Genomic DNA, 22,188 nt, shown 5'->3' with positions numbered 1-22,188 from the left:
CAATCCACGCACACTGCCAGTCAAGCGCCAGTACAAACACACTGACAGTCAAGCGCCAGTACAAACACACTGCCAGCCAAGAGTCAGTACAAACACACCACCAGCCAAGTGCAAGTCCACGCACACCGCCAGCCAAGCACCAGTCCAGGCACACCGCCAGCCAAACACCAATCCAAACACACCACCAGGCAAGCGCCAGACCACGCACAGCGCCAGCCAAGCTCCAGTCCACACACACCACCAGCCAAACGCCAGTCCACGCACACCGCCAGCCAAGCGCCAATCCACGCACGCTGCCAGCCAAGCGCCAGTGCAAACACACTGCCAGCCAAGCGCCAGTACAAACACACTGCCAGCCAAGAGTCAGTACAAACATACCACCAGCCAAGCGCCAGTCCACGCACACCACCAGCCAAGCGCCAGTCCACACACACCGCCAGGCAAGCGCCAGACCACGCACACCGCCAGTCCACGCACACCGCCAGCCAAATGCGAGTCCACGCACACCGCCAGACAAGCGCCAATCCACGCACACTGCCAGCCAAGCGCCAGTACAAACACACTGCCAGCCAAGCGCCAGTACAAACACATTGCCAGCCAAGAGTCAGTACAAACACACCACCAGCCAAGCGCCAGTCCACGCACACCGCCAGCCAAGCACCAGTCCAGGCACACCGCCAGCCAATCACCAATCCAAACACACCGCCAGGCAAGCGCCAGACCACGCACACCGCCAGCCAAGCACCAGTCCACACACACCACCAGCCAAACACCAGTCCACGCACACAGCCAGCCAAACGACAGTCCACGCACACCGCCAGCCAAGCGCCAGTTCATGCACACTGCTAGCCAAGCGCCAGTACAAACACACTGCCAGCCAAGCGCCAGTACAAACACACTGCCAGCCAAGAATCAGTACAAACACACTGCCAGCCAAGCGCCAGTCCACGCACACCGCCAGCCAAGCACCAGTCCAGGCACACCGCCAACCAAGCACCAATCCAAATACACCACCAGCCAAGTGCCAGACCACGCACACTGCCAGACAAGCACCAGTCCACACACACCACCAGCCAAACGACAGTCCATGCACACCGCCAGCCAAACGTGAGCCCACGCACACCGCCAGACAAGCGCCAATCCACGCACACTGCCAGCCAAGTGCCAGTACAAACACACTGCCAGCCAAGCGCCAGTACAAACACACTGCCAGCCAAGAGTCAGTACAAACACACCACCCGCCAAGCGCCAGTCCACGCACACTGCCAGCCAAGCGCCAGTCCACGCACACCGCCAGGCAAGCGCCAGACCACACACACCGCCAGCCAAGCACCAGTCCACACACACTGCCAGCCAAACGCCAGTCCACGCACACCGCCAGCCAAACGTGAGTCCATGCACAATGCCAGGCAAGCGCAAATCCATGCACACTGCCAGGCAAGCACCAGTACAAGCACACTGCCAGCCAAGCGCCAGTACAAACACACCGCCAGCCAAGCGCCAGTTCACGCACACCGCCAGCCAAGCACCAGTCCACGCACACCACCAGGTAAGCGCCAGACCACACACACCACCAGCCAAGCACCAGTCCACACACACCGCCAGCCAACCAAGCACCAATCAAAACACACCGCCAGACCACGCACACCGCCAGACAAGCACCAGTCCACACACACCGCCAGCCAAACGCCAGTCCACGCACACCGCCAGCCAAACGTGAGTCCACGCACACCGCCAGACAAGTGCCAATCCACGCGCACTGCCAGCCAAGCGCCAGTACAAACACACTGCCAGCCAAGCGCCAGTACAAACACACTGCCAGCCAAGAGTCAGTACAAACACACCACCCGCCAAGCGCCAGTCCACGCACACCGCCAGGCAAGCGCCAGACCACACACACCACCAGCCAAGCACCAATCCACACACACCGCCAGCCAAACACCAGTCCATGCACACAGCCAGCCAAACGCCAGTCCACACACACCGCCAGCCAAGCGCCAATCCACGCACACTGCCAGTCAAGCGCCAGTACAAACACACTGCCAGCCAAGCGCCAGTACAAACACACTGCCAGCCAAGAGTCAGTACAAATACACCGCCAGCCAAGCGCCAGTCCACGCACACCGCCAGCCAAGCACCAGTCCAGGCACACCACCAACCAAGCACCAATCCAAACACACCGCCAGCCAAGCGCCAGACCACGCACAACGCCAGACAATCGCCACCCCACGCAAACCGACATCACATTTAGGAATTTGTTTAATATAAATAAGAAAACACAAACAAATTGCAAATTGATACAAATCTACTAACACAACAACTAAAACTAAATACACTACATAAATGCCAACCTTGAAACTGAACAAAAATTATTAAACAATAGAGGCCAGGCAGTTCACTTTACCACTCATGGATGCTCCCAAAAATTCTTTTGCGTGTGGTACATTCTAAAACAAGAAGGCACGCACAGCCCAGGGTTAGAAGGACACTCGAGGCAGTACATACAAACCTCCTTCCGCATACCTCTTCGCCAACAGACTCTACATCTCCTACTGGCAAAGTCTTTTGAGGATGTAGGAGGAATGTGATCAGGAAAGTGGCGATCTTTCAATCTAGCAACATCCTCCACCACTCCAACTCTAGGAACACTTGCCTGTCCCACTAAACAAGGCTGCCTATTACAGACTCCTGAAACTTTACAAAAGTCATCTTTGGCTCAGGACAAGATTCCTGGAACACAACAAAACCATTAAAGGTTGCCAAGTGGAAAAGATGGATAGCCAAAGTAAGCCTTAGGAAGAGCAGCATACGGTTCCAACCTCTGATCTACCACCCATGTGCCTATTATAGTCTAAAATGCACACAGGTTTGCGCGGTTCAGCAACCTCACCACAAACAGTCACCGGTTCAGTGTTTTTATCATGGATGGTAGTCAACATGTAGACATCTCTCCTGTCTGAAAACTTCACAGCTAGAAGCTCCTCGCAATGCACTGCACTGTCCCCGGACAAGCATTTGACAAACAAGTTCTTTTGGGAAACCTTTACGGTTACAGCGGATTGTGCCACAAGCAACAGTGTCCATTTTAGCCAATTCCCTGAACAACCGCACACCAGTGTAGAAGTTATCTGCATATAAATGATGGCCTTTTTTTAAATACTCCTCCACCAGGTTCCCACAGAATTTTCTCAGTCTCCCTTTAAAAGTGGACGGACAACCAGGGGTTTAATCCTGGATTCCTTACCGGTGTACAACCTAGTATATCTAGTCTGACTGTCACACTGGATATACAGCTTAATTCCATAGCGTGCCCTCTTATTAGGAATGTATTGCCTAAAAACCAAGCGGACCTTGAACAACACCAAAGACTCATCTACTGCAATTTCTTTCCCTGGAGCATAGATCTCAAAAAATCCATCAACAAAGTGATCAATGACAGGCTGAATCTTGAAAAGACTGTCACAATCAGGGTGATCTCCTGGCAAAGCTAAACCATTATCAACAAAATGCATCATCCGAAGCAGAAGCAAATACCTATCACGACTCATGACTGCCAGAAATATAGCAGTTGCCATCAAGGTAGTAGACCAATATGAAGCCATTGATGGCTTCCTTAGCAAGCCCATCAACAAAGTTAAACCCAAGAACTTCTTCATTTCTTCCAGATTTGTGGGAGTCCACCGGGTAGCTCTAGAGTGGGGCTTAAGGCTGGCACTTTTGTCCCTCAAAAACTGTTCGGCATACAAATTAGTCTGCTCAACATTCTCTGCCAAAAGCACATCATCCATAAACAACTGAAAAATAATCTATTGGCAAAAACTTTTCAGTGTTCACCCTACACCCTGGAACACTAATAAAGTCTGGCAATGCCGGCTGCACCATGCCTGGGGCAACCCAGAGGTCAGCAGTTTCAACGGGAAGCCTTGCAGCCCCAGGTTGCCGCCCAGCTAGCTCTTGACTCACTATACCAACGGGAAGTCTTGCAGCCCCAGGCTGCAACTTAGATGCCTCTTGCTGCACTATCCGCACATCAATGTCCTCCTCTAACACAGGCACTTCATCCGCACCAAGAGTAGCTTCATCTGCACTGAGAGTATCTTCATCATCGGATGATGCCATGTGGAGAGAAAACTCACTGCCTGAATCTTCCCCTCTCACCTCTGCCTCAGAATCAGAGTCAGTCTCTGGACCATGGTAAGAGGAAGAATCAAAAAGCATTCCAACAACCTGCTGAGCTGTAATCCGGCGGCTAGCCATTATCCTTACTAAGAAAGGAGACTGCACAAACAAGTCAACAACCAACACTGTGCAAAGTAAGTAAAAAATGTGTGCCTTTATCACAAAGATCTTTATACTCAAAAACTATACAATTCACTTACAAGGGACAGCTACACTCACCAGCCCCTACTCTGCAAAGACAGCAAATAGTCAACGATATCCCACTAGAAAGAAGAAAAAAAACAATTAATCTACAGAAAACAAAATACACATCAAGCACAGATGCAAAACATTTTTTAGACACTCAAACAACAGAAACCAAACATACAGGTATTATTACACACTTTGCAAAAAACACATTACATTGTAATTGTACAAAAAAAGTCTCTTACCAAACACATGCAACTACACAAGCAGAACCACCAGTAACGAAACCGCACCCTGCAACAGTCTAAAGAGCAAAAGCCTTGAACTAGAACAAGAAAGGGGGAAATAAAACATTACAATTCACAAGAAATAAAAACAATACACATTATAACAGGCTATGTCACTACACAAATGGGGGCAGAAAGGCCAAATAAACAGGCTGAATACACATAAACATATATATGTCCCCTGGAAGCAACCAATTTATTTATTTTTAAATCCCTGGCCCTAGTGGGCTTTTCTGCCCCCCCCCCCGTGCCAGAAATGCCAAAAATATAGGTAATCTCTCCCCAAGGGGGGGCAGAAAAGTCTTAAAAATTAATTAGGCCCATAAGGAACCGACCCTTGCCCAAGGGGTCGCTTCCATTTTAAATTTAAAACACTCCCTGGTGTCTAGTGGGGTTTTCTGCCCTTCCCAGGGGCAGAAAGGCCAAATAAACAAACCAATCTGCCCCCAGGGAGGGGCAGAATATACTTTTATTTATGAATGGCACCTGGAAGCGACTGGTCACTTCCAATTTTAAAAAAAACTATTTCCTGGCTCTAGTGGGCTTTTCTGCCCCCCCCCCTGGGGCCAGAAACGCCAATAAATCAGGCTATCTGTCCCCGGGGGAGGGGGGGGGGGGGGGCAGAATATAATTTTAAAATAAATTGGGCCCCCTGGAAGCCACCCTTGCCCAAGGGGTCACTTCCATTTAAAAAATAATAATAATTCCCTGGTGTCTAGTGGGGTTTTCTGCTCCCCCTTGGGGGCAGAAAGGCCAAACAAATAAACCAATCTGCCCCCAGAGGGGACAGAATCTACTTATTTATAATTTAGGACCCAAGGAAGCGACCCTTGCCCAAGGGGTCGCTTCTGATTTTGATAAAAACATAATACTTGGCTCCAGTGGGATTTTCTGCCCCCCCCCCCCCGGGTGCAGAATCGGCCAAAAAACGGCAGAAAAGTCTGAATCAATATATGCCCCCCAGGAAGTGACCCTTGCTCAAGGGGTCCCTTCCTTTTCCCTAAAATAAAACATCCCTGGTGTCTAGTGGGGGCCTTCCTGGTGCACGATCGCAACGCTGTGCGCAATCGTGCACCAGGAATGCCCTAAACACTGTTTCCTCCCCCGATGCCCAAGCCACAAAGAAATGTCCGGCCCCCCTCCCAACCGGAGGCCCAAACCTACCTCCTCTTCCTGGACGCACTGGAAACAAATGGTTTCCAGCGTGTCCAGCTCATCCTGATGACATCAGCGCGTGCTGTGCGCGCTGACGTCATGGGGAAGCGTGGGGGGGCTCGGGTGTGGCAGCGGAAACACTTCCGCTGCCATCCCTGTTTGTGGGGACCAGATCAATGCCCCTGAGGGGGGGAGCGCCAACGCTCCCCCCAGGGTCTTTGCTGATGACGGAGCTGTTCCGTCATCAGCACAGCCGAACCGATGCTGATGACGGAACCGCTCCCTCATCATCATCGAAGGGGTTAAATGGATTAGTGTTATGTTATACATAGTTGTAGAGCCTGCTATCACCGTCAAGGGTATCCTGGCATTGAGCAGGTGTACGGGCTTTGACCCGATGTTGTGGCAGGTGTTACTTAAAATGCGGAATCAATAAGAGAGGAGGAGGCTCTGATGTTTAGTGGTAGGCCGTTTAACGCTTTAGGAGTGATGTATGAGAAAGCTTGACCACCAGCTCTGTTTCTGTGTATGCATGGGATGTGAGAGAGTAGGAGTATGGATGAGCAGAGGTGTCGGGCTGGTTGACAGAAGGAGATGTGATTGTTCAGGTAGTCTGGCCCTATGTTGAGTAGTGCTTTGAATGTGCAGGTGAGGAGTTTGAACTGAGCATGCCTATATATTAGGAGTTAGTGGAGCTCTCTGAATTCAGGCATGATCTGAGTCCTGTGTGGAAGTGTGAGGAGGAGTCTGGCTACTGCATAGTGGATGGTGAGTAGAGTACCTGGTTATTCCAGCAAAGAGGGTATACCAGTATTCCAGTTTGCTGGTAACAAGGACATGGGTGACAGTTTTTCTGGTGTTGCTCACGAGCCAGTTGAAGATTTTCCTCAGCATCCTCAGATATGGAAGTAGGAATCTGTGACTGCATTGACTTGTGCGGACATGTCCAGTTTGTTGTCAATGATGAACTGAAGGTTGCTAGCGTGGGAGTAGGTAGTGGGTGTGAGTCCTAGGTCTGCCAGCCACTGGGCAGAGTCCCAGTGTGAGGTGTTTTTTAGAAGATCATTACTTTTGTCTTGTCATTGTTGAGCTTAAGACACTTGGACTTCATCCAGGTCATGCGGGTTGCCAACTTGTTCCTTCTGTCTGGTTTTTGCCTGAGAGGGCCAGAATGAGATGCGTGTCGTTGGCATATGAGAGGATGTTGATATTGTTGGTGCATATGATGCTGGCTACTGGAGTCAATCAATCAATCAAAGAAAGCTTTATTCGATTGTGGAGACATACAATCATAAAAGCATGATAAAAAATACATTACACTATTCGTACATTAAAAATTCATATAAAATTTTCCATAGTTTCCAATCCAGAAAATTAAAACAATATTAAACTAGCAAACGCCCTCATCTCAATAAAACAATTAAGAAAACATATATTTCCTTTTGGTCAAAACTTTTTTCAGGAAGATTATTATCCTATAAACCCTATGCTCATTGTCTAAATATTGTAGTGCCAGAAAAGCAGGTCGACATTGGCGAAGCCCAAACTGTTTTAGGATGGGCAATAGGAGCAGGCTCATTGCAGCGGAATAAAACCTGCAGAAAAAAGTGACATAAATCGTAGATTGTGGGGAGATATTATCACAGGGGCAAAGTTGGAGGTCTTGAAACCAGTCATTCATTATAGGAAGAGTGATCAGTCTATGAAAGACTCCTAACCTGAATCGGGTTAGTAGAAACCTATCATAAGCACCTGGTACAAAAGTTAAATAGGGTTGAATGTTAAAAGTAGTTAAAACCATCTGATTGTGCAGTACTGTGGGTTTTAAAATCTCAATGACATTCTGATAGTGTACAGCAACAAGTTGCGCTCTTTTCTTAATTCCTTCCTAGTTGTTGCCCTGATGGTACTAGGATTAGTAAAGTACTCTAAATGGCCAAGATCTTTTAAAAAGTTGCAAACATATCTTAGCCATGGTTTCTTCAATGCACCTTCCAGTTTCAAAATATCTGAGAGGATATCTCTGTTCAATTTGGCCTCATCTTTAGTCCATAGACAGTTCCATAATAGCACAGGCTCAAGCCTAATTAAATCAGAGATGAAAGGGATTCCTAACACTTGGGGTGGATAAAATATGTCTTAGGAAGGAATTTCCTACTCTCTGAATTGGGAGCAGGTCAACGAACCCCCAAACCCCACTCCCATAAACTGCTGCTGAAACACACACTTTACTTTATGAATTTTAATGAGCTCCTCGGGAGGTCTTTTACCTAATTTTCTGGCAAAGACACTTAAGGCAGATTTGGTACGTAAAAGTGCCAGGTTTTTGGCTACAACAGCTTGTACCCAGGTGTCATTATAGGCGAAAAGGATGCCCAAATATGAGAATTTCTAGTAACCCCAATCTTTTGCCCTGCCACAAACATGTCCTTATGTTTCCTGATGCCATGACCGCAGTGCATAATAAAAGTTTTGGATGAGTTTACTCTTGAGCCTAAATCTTTCATAAAAAGGGAGAAACTATCCAAAACGCGCTGAAGGTCAACTTGTGTACGAGACATCAGCACCGCGTCATCTGCGTACAGGAGGGCTAGAATTGGATGACTAGCTTCTTGGGGGAAGTCTTGATTATCTTTAAGGAGAGCCTCCCCCAGTCCATTTGTGTACAAGTTAAAAAGGAATGGGGCCAGGACACAGCCCTGCCTAACTCCGCTCCTAATCACAAAAGAATCCGAGCACTCGCCCTTCAAACCACAGCGCACATGTGCCTTGGCATCACTATAAAAACGTCTAAGAACATAAATAATCTTTAAATCAACCCCCATAACTTCTAAAATTTACCATAATTTAGTGTGGACCACACAGTCAAAAGTGGCTGTAAGGTCCACAAATGCTAAAAATAAGTTCTCTTTCTTAACCCTTGTGTATTCCTCACCAAGAGAGACAGATTTAAACCCTGCTCTACGGTCCCCACACCTGCCTGGAAGCCATATTGCAGGTCTGATAGGACAGAGTTCTCTTCAGCCCAGTCCTGGAGACGCTCCAATACAATTCTGCCCACTACCCTCGTTATAGCATCAAACAGGGAAATTGGCCTGTAGCACCCTGGGTCTTGTCTGTCAAACAAAAAAATATTGTCACCATGAGGTTGAACACAGGTCCCTACAGCAGACGCCGTCGTCCACTGAGCCACCAGACCCGGCATATACACATCTCTCTCTCTCTCTCTCTCTTGCACTCTCTCCCTCTCTCTCCCTCGTTCTCTCTCCCTGTCTCCCTCCGTCTGTCTCCCTCCGTCTGTCTCCCACCATCTGTCTCCCTCCGTCTGTCTCCCTCCGTCTGTCTCCCTCCGTCACCTTCCCTCTGTTGCCCTCTCTCTGTCGCCTTCCTCCCTGTCTCTATCCGTTTCCCTCTCTCTCTGTCTCCCTCTCTGTCTCCCCCTGTCTCCATCCCTCTGTCTCCGTCCCTCTGTCTCCGTCCCCGTCCCTCTGTCTCCGTCCCTATGTCTCTCTCCACTATCTCCCTCCCTCCTCTGTCGCCCTCCTCCCTCTGTCTCCCTCGCCCTCCCTCTGTCACCCTCTGTCTCCCTCCCTCTGTCTCCCCCTGACTGCCTCTCTCTGTCTCGCTCTCTACCTTCCTCTCTCTGTCTCCCTTCCTCTCCCTCCCTCTGTCACCCTCTGTCTCCCACCCTCCCTCTGTCACCCTCTGTCTCCCTCCCTTTGTCACCCTCTCTCTCCCTCCCTCTGTCTCTCTCTGTCTTCCTTCCTCACCCTCCCTCTGTCACCCTCTGTCTTCCACCCTCCCTCTGTCCCCTACCTCTGTCACCCTCTCCTCCCTCTGTCCCCTACCTCTGTCACCCTCTCTCTCCCTCTGTCTCCCTCCCTCTGTCTCTCTCTGTCTCCCTCTCTGTCTCCCTCCCTCTGTCTCTCTCTGTCTCCATCCCTCTGTCAACTTCTGTCTCCCTTCCTCCCTGTCTCTCTCCCTCCGTCTCTCTTCTTCCCTGTCTCCCTCTCCCTCCCTCCCTCCCTCTCTCTCTCTCCCTCCCTCCCTCTCTGCCTCGCTCTCTCTGTCTCCCTTCCTCACTAACTCCAGATTGATCTTCTTCCTACCACACCCAATCAAGAATTTTGATAAACTCATCAACAGATGCCTCTCTGACCACTTCTTTAACCACCACCTACTAGATGCGACATAGTCTGGATTCATACCTAACTACAGCACAGAAACAGCACTCATCATCGCATCAGACAGCATCCACATGACCCTGAACAGAGGAAAGACCATGAGCCTCATACTTCTGGACCAGTCTGTGGCCTTTGACATGGTATCACATCCCATCCTCATCAGATCCCCTACATGAGAGCGGCATTTAATGACCTCCGATCAGTACCTTATTATTATTTATTTTTTTATAAATTGTTTTATTGGTTATTGAGGAAAATCGCATTAGTAAAGTACATGATTGAACGACACATTGTAGAATACCATCAGGAAGTTACAGTTCACCATCAGTCAGTAGCCTTCAAGGCACATCTCTCATCAATCTTCCTACCTGCGCATTTCCATTTCTACCGTGGGCGACATACATATATCTCCCCTATGTCTATACGACCTCTCTTTTTACCATTGTGTAACCCGGTGTAGTGAACTGTTGTTCAGTTTCCGTTAGGTCCGTGGCCTCCCAAATGTTTAGCAGTCCTAGTCGTGGGGTGAGAATTGTCTCTTTTCCTACTGCAGTGGACATATGTGTCATGGCTCCCTCCCAGAGGGGGCGTACCTTTGGGCAAGTACACAATGTGTGGTAAAACGTGGCTTGCTGGCCACACCCCCTTCCACACCTGTCGTCGTGTTTAGCCCCTATTTTTGCCAAAACTTTCCCCGTTATGTATGAGCGGTGAAGTATTCTTAGTTAGATCAGGCAGAATCTCTGAGTGATGGCCGCTTCACGGGGGACATCTGGGCTTACTGCCATCCTTCATCCTCTTTAGGGCCTACATCGTCTTGCCAGCGCTCCCTAAGCTTCGAGAAGGTATCTGGAAGGTTGTTTCTCAACTTTTTATAGGTTAAGGAAATCGCCTTCGACCTAAGAGGTCCATCAAGCAAGCGGTCTTCTAGAGGGGAAGATTCCGGTATATCCGTAAAGGACGGAAAGGCTGCCTGTAACGCGTGCCTGATTTGTAGATATCGGTAAATTTCCCCCTGAGCCAATTGGTACTTGCCTTGGAGCTCATTAAAGGTCAAAATCGCACCCTTTTTAACCAAATCTCCCACTGTGGACACCCCAATGAGGTCCCACCTATCAAACCCGGGCTGATATCCCAGTCTCTCCAGCTTCTGAGCGAACCAAAGTGGTGTGGCCAACGATAATGTGTCTGCCCAGCCCAATCGAAACGTGACTATGCGCCAAATATCGAGCGTGTGCTTAGTCAGCCCAAAAACTTCCCTTTATTTTTCTTATCTGTGGTACACAGGGCGCCCAAAAAACTGGAGCGGTCAGTTTGATATCTGATATACTGGGTCATCTGGGGGGTAGTATGTCCAATGATTGACAGTCACCAGATGCGCCACCCAGTAATAGCGCTGCAGGTCTGGGAGGGCTATGCCCCCATCATACCAACTTTTTGTCAGTTTCTATCTAGCAATCCTAGGGGCCTTCCCATCCCATAGCAGCGTGGTGATCTCACCCTCAATCGCTCTAAAATAGGAATCTGGGACTTTATAAGGGCAGTTATGGAGAATGTAAAGGAAGCGAGGAAGTGCCAGCATCTTAAAAAGCGCCGCCCTCCCCACAAGTGTCAAGGGTAGGGTCCTCCAATGTTTAACATGTGCACGCAATCTAGTCAGAGGCGGAGCCAAATTTGAGTCATAAAAGCAGGTAGGGTCTGAGGTTACAAAGACCCCTAGATATCGAAAACCGTCAGTGGCTAACTTTATCACACATTGTGCTGGGAGACGTGGCACCTCTCCTTTCAGCATGAAAAGGACTGACTTGCGCCAGTTTATAGCAAAACCCGAGTATTTACCAAAGTTCGTGAATATGTCTAAGACAAGGCTGATTGACCTATATTGGTATGCCAAGTACAAAAGGATATCATCCGCATAGAGCAATCTGCGATCTTCCACATCATCTGCCCAGCGCAAGCCACGTACCATCACGTCTCTACGCGTCCAGGCCGCGAGCGGCTCCAGTACGAGGGAAAAGATCCGCAGGGACAACGGGCATCCCTGCCTCGTACCTCTACGAAGCTCAAACATCCGGAAAGTAAAACCGTTCACCCTCACTTGTCTTAATACCCCTGTATATAGGAGGCGTATCCAAGCCACAAATTTGGGGCCTAGCCCTGCCATTCACAACACCTCGAATAAATATGGCCATTCTATGGAGTCGAACGCCATAGAGGCGTCAAGGGATAATATCGCCGTGTCTTCCTCTATGTATGGTTGTCTAGCCATAACGTTGTGTACCCTTCGCAAATTGAGAGCTGTGTTACGCCCTGGCATAAAGCCAGACTGGTCTGGGTGGATTAAAGAAGTGATAACCGTCGCCAATCTATTCATCAAGTCTTTCGCCAATATCTTCGTCTCTACAATTATCAATGAAATCGGCCTACAGGAGCTACAATCGTCGCTCGGTTTTCCTTGTTTATAGATAACTACTATAGTAGCCAGGCGCTGGTCAATGGGCAGCTGGCCCCCCTCCAAACTCTCCTCATACATGGCTTTCAGAAGTGGTATATTTAAAGAGGCTGTAGCCTTTAGAAACTCAAAGTCAAAGTAAGCGAGAGACACCCTTGTACCAACAGGAACTGGGTAGCAGAAGCGAAATGAAAAGTGTTCCTTTGGTATTCTTTATTATGCTCTGTTATTTTTAATCTCACACACTAGTTTCCTACCAGTGTGACTATCCCTATCCACTAGAGTATATCAGTCATCCACAATCTACTTGTTACCTCACGTCATATAAGTAGAACCACAAAGGCAATGAGATTAAGAAAAGCCACTGTATTTTTTTCTTATATTAAAACAATGTTCTTTAAAAACAGCTATTCTCATTAGGAATTACAAAAACATTTTTTAGTTCTCTTTTTATATCAAAAGAATTTTCCTATTTCTTTCCCCATGAGTAACAGATTATTAATACAATGCCTAATACTCATATACAATTATTCATAAAAACATTAATCATCTTCACATTTTTATCACACAGTTTGTCACACAATTTATTAAAACCACAGAGGTTATTTTGTCGACGTGTTTCGGTGGACAGGCAGATAGCCCCACCTTCCTCAGGACAAATTAAAACACAACAATCTGTGAATATAAAAATACAAGTATCAAAATCCAAATACAGCCTTCATCATAATGTTCAGTGCATTGAGGACATTTCTTCTCATTTCTGTTTGACAACCCATTACAAGATGGCGCCGAAGAGGAAAATCCTATGTTTTTTCAAATTAAACTTTTTAAAAAAGTAAAGCAATACGCTCAAGGCCCTGAGGAATAGGCACAGCTCAAAGAATGTATGAGGCGCAAATGTGGGAATGGTTTTCCACATTAAGGATGAAAGATGTTTGTCTGAAAACCTTATGGCATTATGCAATAGGTGGGACCACAAATAGCACGAATTATGAAATAAGGGATGGTGTTCGTGAGAAGAAATGTCCTCAATGCACTCAACATTATGATGAAGCCTGTATTTGGATTTTTGATACTTGTATTTTTATATTCACAGATTGTTGTGTTTTAATTTGTCCTGAGGAAGGTGGGGCTATCTACCTGTCCACCGAAACGCGTCGACAAAAGAACCTCTGTGGTTTTAATAAATTGTGTGACAAACTGTGTGATAAAAATGTGAAGATGATTAATGTTTTTATGAATAATTGTATATGAGCATTAGGCATTGTATCAATAATCTGTTACTCATGGGGAAAGAAATAGGAAAATTCTTTTGATATAAAAAGAGAACTAACTTTTTTTTGTAATTCCTAATGAGAATAGCTGTTTTTAAAGAAAATTGTTTTAATATAAGAAATAAAATACAGTGACTTTTCCTAATCTCATTGCCTTTGTGGTTCTACTTATATGACGTGAGGTAACAAGTAGATTGTGGATGACTGATATACTCTAGTGGATAGTCACACTGGTAGGAAACTAGTGTGTGAGATTAAAAATAACAAAGCATAACAAAGAATACCAAAGGAACACTTTTCATTTCGCCTTTAGAAACTCCACAGGAACCCCGTTAGGCCCCATAGCCTTTCCTGACTTAAGTTGTCCCAGAGCCTTGCCTATTTCTTCAGTGGACAGGGCATCTTTATCTGTCTCCGAGAGGCACGTTAAATTACTTTCTGCAAGAAGCTGATGTGAATCGTCTGCTGTGTAACTGATAGAGGGGGAGTACACCCCTTCAAAATAGTCGGCAAATCGTTCCACTATTTCTTTAGTGTGCGTTACCATGTTTCTATCTGGCGTCTTCAGCTTATGGGCCAATCTGGAGCCTTTTTCCCGCCTCTCCAGCCACGCCAGCATCCTGCCTGTCCTGTCCCCTAACTCGTAGAGTCTATGTTGTGTCGCTCGGTGCCTGGCCTCTATCTGCTCTCTAGATTTTAACCGACACTCATCTTGTTTCAGGAAAAGACTATGGCTGGTGTCGGGCGAGATATCACGTGAGTGCTCACGCTCCAGGTCAATAAGGTCAGGTTCCACCTAAGCCAAGAGTTCTTGCTGATTAACAGTGTAGCTCGTCTTTAATGACCTATCTAAGCCCTTAATCACCACCTTGAAGGCCTCCCAGATAGTTTGTGAGGAGTCGACCGAACCCACGTTTATGGTAAAATAATTCCCGGTCTGCGAGCAGAGTTAGTCCCTAACATCGGGGATGCGTAGGAGCCAGGGGTTAATTACTATTGTTGCTGGCGGTTGATGTTCCCATTGCGTGTATGCTGTCCAGACTCGTGAGTGATCCGAGATCCCTCTAAGCAGCACTTTATACTGGACGAAATTACCCATTGAGGACAGATGTGTAAGGAAGCAGTCAATACGGGACAGACTGCGGAGGGCATTAGAGAAAAAGGTAAACATTGTGTCGGTGGGATGAAGTGCGCGACCCACATCTGCGAGACCCAGTGCCTGCACAAAGTTGGGCAACAGAGAATTAGCCTTTTCTTGGGGCTTAGGTGGGCTACAATAGATAGTGTCATCTAATGTCATATTGTAGTCTCCCCCCATGATCAGCACACCGTCCCGTAGACCCACCAATTTGTTGCCCAGGTCCTTCAATGCCATTTTGCCCATAGCAGGCAGCAGGTAGACCGAGATCAAATTAAGATCTTTCCCATCCCATTGGGCTTCCACCCCCGCAAAGCGGCCTGCCGTGTCTGTCCATGACTTGTGTATAATGAGAGGTGTGGTCTTTTTTACCAATATAGCCGTACCCCTGGAACCCGTAGTGTAGTCTGCATGTGCCAAAAGTGTGTATCCCCATTTAGTGAGGGCCTTAGATTTGTGACCCACCAGATGGGTTTCTTGTAACAAGACCACGTCAGGTGAATGTCTCTGTAGGTATTGCTGTACTATGCCCCTCTTGATCTTGTCTCCCATCCAGTTTACATTCCAGGGCAGCACGGTCAAAAGTCGTTTACTATGCTGCCCCATGTCTGTATGTCACCCCTCGTTCCCTCCTTCGGATTGTGCCTGAATAGGATAGTGTTTAGGTCTGTATGTCTGACAAGTGTCGTTCATCAAACAGTACAGCCACTTCACAATTTGAGTGTGTGATAAACAATAATTGGATAAACAATTCCTCTTCCAGTGAGTCATTCAGTCGTCCCAGTTTAGCAACCAGATCATCAATAAACCAAATAATCAAAAAGCGACCTCCCTCTTCACAGTAAATAAGAACAAAGAAAACAGAACACTGCAGCACAGTATGTTTAATCTGGGATTCTTCCCTGGCACACATGTTCCGAAATCTACCTAATCTGTAGCATAGGAGTTCACCACAACTTTGGAAATCGCAAGAAACTGCAAAACTCCCCCCTTCGCCCCTCACTCCAAAGTCCCCCACTCCCTGACGCCCTGCCAGTGAATTTAAAACTACCCACCCCCAAACACGGCAGAGTGCCTCTCTCCCCCTCCGAAATGCAGAAAAATGCAGAGGGAGCCGATCCTCCCTCCCCCGGACACACATTACAGTTATCACATGTCACAGCTATCCTGCAATAACAGTAACAAAGCAATATCATAATACATCAATAAAACCGATAAGTAGCACCAAGCCACAGATCACTAAATATAGAAACAGTCTTGCATCAATGAATTGTCCCCCCCGCCCATGCCCCTCTACTTGCGTATATTGCCAGTTCAAGACTCTTCCCACCCAGTGCCAAATTTGTCAGTCCTGCTCCTCCAGCCGGCCAGTCTCCGCCGTAAGATCAGCGCTCTCCGCCTCCATCCGGATTCCTCTTTGTGCGTCGGATCTGCTAGGACGGTCCCTCCGAAGGCCCCCCACCGTGTTCCAGCCTTCTAGCCAGTCCCAAACCGCCTCTGGTGAGTCAAAAAACCACGACTTCCCATCCATCTCCACTCGCAGCCGTGCCGGGAAGAACATGGCATATTTCACCTCTCGATCCCTCAGCTCCTTCTTTACCGCTTGAAAGCTCCTGCGTTACGCTTGAACCTTGGCCGTGAAATCGGGATAGAACGCCACTAAGCGTGGGCGTAAAATCCGATTTGTTAGCAGAATTTGCAGATTTTTGGCAAATTCGCAGTCCGCGAATCGCGCGAATTTGCCCAAAAATCCGCAAATTCGCAAGCTGCGAATTATTTTGCTTGGTGGCGCTTGAAAAATACAATATCGCTCGTGCGGCGTTGACTTACCGTGATTCTGAGTCCGCCGAGTTGTTTTTCTCCCGGTTTGCGTGTGCTGCGCCATTTTGGATCTTGCTGCGTGATCGCGCGAGAGTTTTTCGAACGCAATTACGTCATCGCGGCTCGCCATCTTGCACAGCGAGAGTTTGATAACACGAGTACGTCATAAGGGCCCGTGATCACGCATTGCGGGAGTAAACAATGCTGAACATGTAGATGCGGCACGCAGCTGACTTCCGGTGGGAGATTTGAACAGCTCGCTTTCCCGAAATTGCAAAAATTGCAATTCTGCACAAGAAACCTACCGCAGGAAGCATAAAACTTCTGAAAATGATGATTTTGATCAGAATAACTCCTCAGATTGACATTTGGCTGCACTTTTTGGTGCAAGGAGTCCATTTTGGGGGGGGGGGTCGGAGGAAGGAAGTGTCCCAGAGTCTCCAACTTCCTGTTCCTGTCCAGCAGGCTCCTCCCAGTGCTTTGTCCATGTCCTGGTCACTTTTTATTTGTATCTGGAGCTGGAAGGATTACTTTTTGTGGCTGCTGCTGGATATTTGTATTTGAGGACTTTTTGGACTTTGGAGTTTGGATCACTGTTGGACTTGAGATTTTACAAGTAAGTTGGTGTTGTTTGTTTGGGGCATTGCAGTTGCTGCAACTACAGTTTTAAAACTTTTTTCACAACTTTATAAAAAAATATATTGTGGGTAGCCACAGTATCCAGTAGGCCCAGGGTTAGTCATGGGTGCATGATACAACTGTTTCTGTGATTTTTTTTAACTTAATTCTCATTTATGTCATGGAATTTTAGCTCACTGTTATATGTTCATTTTTATTTTTTATTTTGGCGTGCCTGTAAAGCCTCACTAGCTAGTAGGCCCAGGGGTAGCGAGTGGTGCATGGACCAAGTCTTTCTGTGGGGTGTCTTTAATTTAGACATCATTGAGGGCATGGCTGGCATTGGATTGTGGTGATTTTTGTGTGTTTTTTGACTTTTTGGGGTGTTGTTGGGGCCTGGCCATGTGGCTGGGGGTCAAGGGTCCATTTTGAAGCCAGGCAGTGTGCTCAGGCCTGCACCCAGTTTGCCTTGCTTACTTCCATTAGGCCCAGGGATACTCAGTGGTGCATGGACCAAGTCTTTCTGTGGGGTGTCTTGAATTTAAACATCATTGAGGGCATGGATGGCATTGGATTGTGGTGATTTTTGTGTATTTTTTGACTTTTTGTGGTGTTGTTGGGGCCTGGCCATGTGGGTGGGGGCCATTTTGAGGTCTGGTCCAGGCAGGGCCTGGCCATGTGGCTGTGGGTCAAGGGCCCATTTTAAAGCCAAGCAGTGTGCTCAGGCCTGCACACCCAGTTTGCCTTGCTTTCTTCCATTAGGCCCAGGGGTACTCAGTGGTGCATGGACCAAGTCTTTCTGTGGGGTGTCTTGAATTTAAACATCATTGAGGGCATGGATGGCATTGGATTGTGGTGATTTTGTGTGTTTTTTACTTTATGGGGTGTTGTTGGGGCCTGGCCATGTGGGTGGGGGCCATTTTGAGGCCTGGTCCAGGCAGGGCCTGGCCATGTGGCTGGGGGTCAAGGGCCCATTTTGAAGCCAGACTGTGTGCTCAGGCCTGCACCCAGTTTGCCTTGCTTTCTTCCATTAGGCCCAGGGGTACTCAGTGGTGCATGGACCAAGTCTTTCTGTGGGGTGTCTTGAATTTAAACATCATTGAGGGCATGGATGGCATTGGATTGTGGTGATTTATTGTGTGTTTTTCGACTTTCTGGGGTGTTGTTGGGGCCTGGCCATGTGGGTGGAGGCCATTTTGAGGCCTGGTCCAGGCAGGGCCTGGCCATGTGGCTGGGGGTCAAGGGCCCATTTTGAAGCCAGGCAGTGTGCTCAGGCCTGCACCCAGTTTGCCTTGCTTTCTTCCATTAGGCCCAGGGGTACTCAGTAGTGCATGGACCAAGTCTTTCTGTGGAGTGTCTTGAATTTAAACATCATTGAAGGCATGGATGGCATTGGATTGTGGTGATTTCTGTGTGTTTTTTGACTTTTTGGGATGTTGTTGGGGCCTGGCCATGTGGGTGGGGGCTATTTTTAGGCCTGGTCCAGGCAGGGCCTGGCCATGTGGCTGGGGGTCAAGGGCCCATTTTGAAGCCCGGCAGTGTGCTCAGGCCTGCACCCAGTTCGCCTTGCTTTCTTCCATTAGGCCCAGGGGTACTCAGTGGTGCATGGACCAAGTCTTTCTGTGGGGCGTCTTGAATTTAAACATCATTGAGGGCATTTATGGCATTGGATTGTGGTGATTTTTGTGTGTTTTTTTACTTTTTGGGGTGTTGCTGGGGCCTGGCCATGTGGGTGGGGGCCATTTTGAGGCCTGGTCCAGGCAGGGCCTGGCCATGTGGCTGGGGGTCAAGGGCCCATTTTGAAGCCCGGCAGTGTGCTCAGGCCTGCACTCAGTTTGCCTTGCTTTCTTCCATTAGGCCCAGGGGTACTCAGTGGTGCATGGAACAAGTCTTTCTGTGGAGTGTCTTGAATTTAAACATCATTGAGGGCATGGATGGCATTGGATTGTGGTGATTTTTGTGTGTTTTTCAACTTTTTGGGGTGTTTAACTGATGTTTCTCTGGCTTCCATTGCTTTTACGCACAAGAGAACCACCGGTGCCAGGAAGAAGTCCTGCAGCGGTGTGTGCAGCACAACGTCATGTGACGTCACGTGTGGCCACAGACAAGAGAACTCTGCAACTCGTGCAACTGCGGCCTGCTGTTCTGACATCTGAAGAAGATGGGCCCAAAGAAAGGTGGCCGTACCGCCTCAGCGAAAAAAGTTGCCAGTGCCACTGCCAGTAAGAAGGAGCAGAAGAAGCAAGTGGCACCACCTTCCAAGGAGACTGGTGTGCCCACCGACACCTTTTTTGGGAGAAAAAAAAACTACGCCTGCAGCAGCAGCGGTGTCCGCCAGGGACCAAGCTGGAAGCAGCACCTCCACTTCATTGAGCTCAGTGCCACCACGCTAAGTTAGGTCCAAGACCATGAGTGCTGCTGAGGCAGACACTTTACTTTCTCAATCACCATCGACCAGTGATGTTGGCTCATCACAAGAAATTACCATCCAATCAACGCCGGGTGTAACTCAGCTGACGAGTGTTCAACAACCACAGCCACAACAACAACCACAGGTGCAACTAGTACAAGCGCAAGTACATGGGCAAGGAGAGGCGCAAGTAGAGGCGCAAGGAGAGGCACAAAGAGAGGCGCGAGTAGAGGCGCTTGGAGAGGTGCAACTAGAAGTGCATGGAGCGGCACAACTGCCTACAACGCTTGTTCCTCCAGAAGTAGGGGCACATCAGGAAATTGATATTCAAGCGTTATCATCCGAGGAAGCCACTCCTCCTGATGATGATCCATTGTCTTCCAGATCCCCAGCAAGAAAAAGGTCAAGGAGGGCTACTACTACTACTACAAGTTCTTCTTCAAGCCCCCTTCATTCTGATGATCTTGAATGGAACCCAGCAATGCAGTCTCAGAGTGAGTCACGCCATGAGCCGACAAAGGTAGCCAAGCCTAAAAGGAAGGTTCCCGCAAGGCTTCGACTTATGGGTGATGACGACGAACAAGAAGTGGTGTCTTCTGCTGCTGATGAACAGCCTGACGATGACCCAGTCATCATAGTCGTCACTCCAGCCCCAGCGGGCATGCAGCAGACAGACATTTTCACCCTATCCCGAATGGCTGCTGAGCGGGATGTGGGTGGCGTGGCACTGGTACCACCACCAACGCAGTTAACTACAACACCAGCACGACCTACAGCTTCCATATTGTTTAGTCAGAAGGGCCGGCAGGGACCTCCATCCAGATTGACCTCAAGTAGTGGTGCTGTAAGTGAGCAACAGAAACAAATTCAGCCACGCCCATCCTCCACTTCATCTGGCATTGAAAGTCAAAGTAGCACCTCCACCACCAGCAGACATCACCAGTCCCCAGTTTGGGACTTCTTTACTGTTAGCGAAAAAGCTGAAAACATGGTGGTTTGTTCGATTTGTAAAGTTTTAGTTAGTCAGGGTAAGCTTGGTACCAACTATGGTACAGGAGGCCAGAGAGGTCATCTCAAAAAACACCACACTATCCAGTTGGATGCGCACCTAAGGAACATCCGGGAAGCCCAAAGTAGAACTGATCCAAATGTATCCATTCACATTGCATCTGATGCTGACGAGGGGCTGATTGTGCAGGGGGGAAGTCAAGAACCGACCGACATTTTTTCTGGTACACCCAGTACCCATGGCAGCAGCACTGCAGTGGTAGCGCCCACACCCTCTACCCCTGCAACATGTATGAGGCACACTAAGAGTCTGGGAGAGACACCAATGCGAAAAAGTACATCACTGGGCCTAACTGGTTTGAAGAAGTCATCATCATCATCACGTAAAATGGTCCAGCCCGCCATTAGCAGAATGTTTTGGGCAGAGGCGCCATTTGAACGCAACCACCCAACGGTACGTCTGTATAACGCAAAGCTGGCTAAAATGCTAGCGCTGGACCTTTTCCCTTTTTCTTTTGTGGAAGGGGTAGGTTTTCTAGAATTTGTGGCAACAGTCTGCCCTAAATGGAAGGTTCCTAGCCGGTCCTATTTTGCCAGAGTTGCGGTTCCAGCACTACATCAAGATGTGCTGGAGGTGATTGGGGCAGCTTTGCAGAAGAGTGCTGTTCTCACTATCCACTTGACAACAGACATGTGGACCAGTTGCCAAGCCCTTGATTACATGTGCATCACTGCACACTGGGTCTCTTTTGCAGGGGTTAGAGACAAGACAAATGCAGATGTTGACCCGGACACAGTTTTTCAAGCTACTCGGAAACATGCAACATTAGCCAGGTTTGCCATGGAGAAAACTCATACTGCACCTAACCTTTTGGACGAGTTTGATAGGAAGGTCTCTGAATGGCTGCATCCAAGAAATCGCATGGTTGTGTATGTTTCCACGGATAATGGCAGTAATATAGTTAAGGTCATGCAGCAAGGTGGCTATTTCAGAGTGCCGTGTTTGGCGCACAGTATTAACATCGTGGTGCAAGATTTCTTGAAAAAAGAAAACATAGTCAGCAAGTTACTGACCACCTGCTGAAGAATCTGTACACATTTCAGCCATTCTTTTAAGGCCCGGAAGGAGCTGAGGAGCATTCAACATGAATGTAGACTGCCAGTCAAAGGACTCATCCAGGAGGTGGCAACACGTTGGAACTCAACCTTTTACATGCTTGAGCGTCTGTCTGAGGAATGGGGGGGTAATAAATGATTGTCTATAAACTGGGTTCTACTATGAAAGACATGAGGCTAGAGTTGGAGGAAAGGAAGCTAATTGCAAGCCTGACAGACATGCTTCGTCCTTTTGAGGTCTCTCTTCACGCGTGAAGTCAGCAGGGAGGACTGTTCTTTGGGCAAAGCTATCTCATTGTTGGTCATGCTAGAGCACCAACTGAAGGCGGTGTCTTCAACGTTCCGAGATGATGCTGAAAA

This window comes from Lissotriton vulgaris, chromosome 1_1 (genome assembly GCF_964263255.1).
Source record: "Lissotriton vulgaris chromosome 1_1, aLisVul1.2, whole genome shotgun sequence".
Lineage (NCBI taxonomy): Eukaryota > Metazoa > Chordata > Amphibia > Caudata > Salamandridae > Lissotriton > Lissotriton vulgaris.
Note: the sequence above shows the minus strand (reverse complement) of the source record.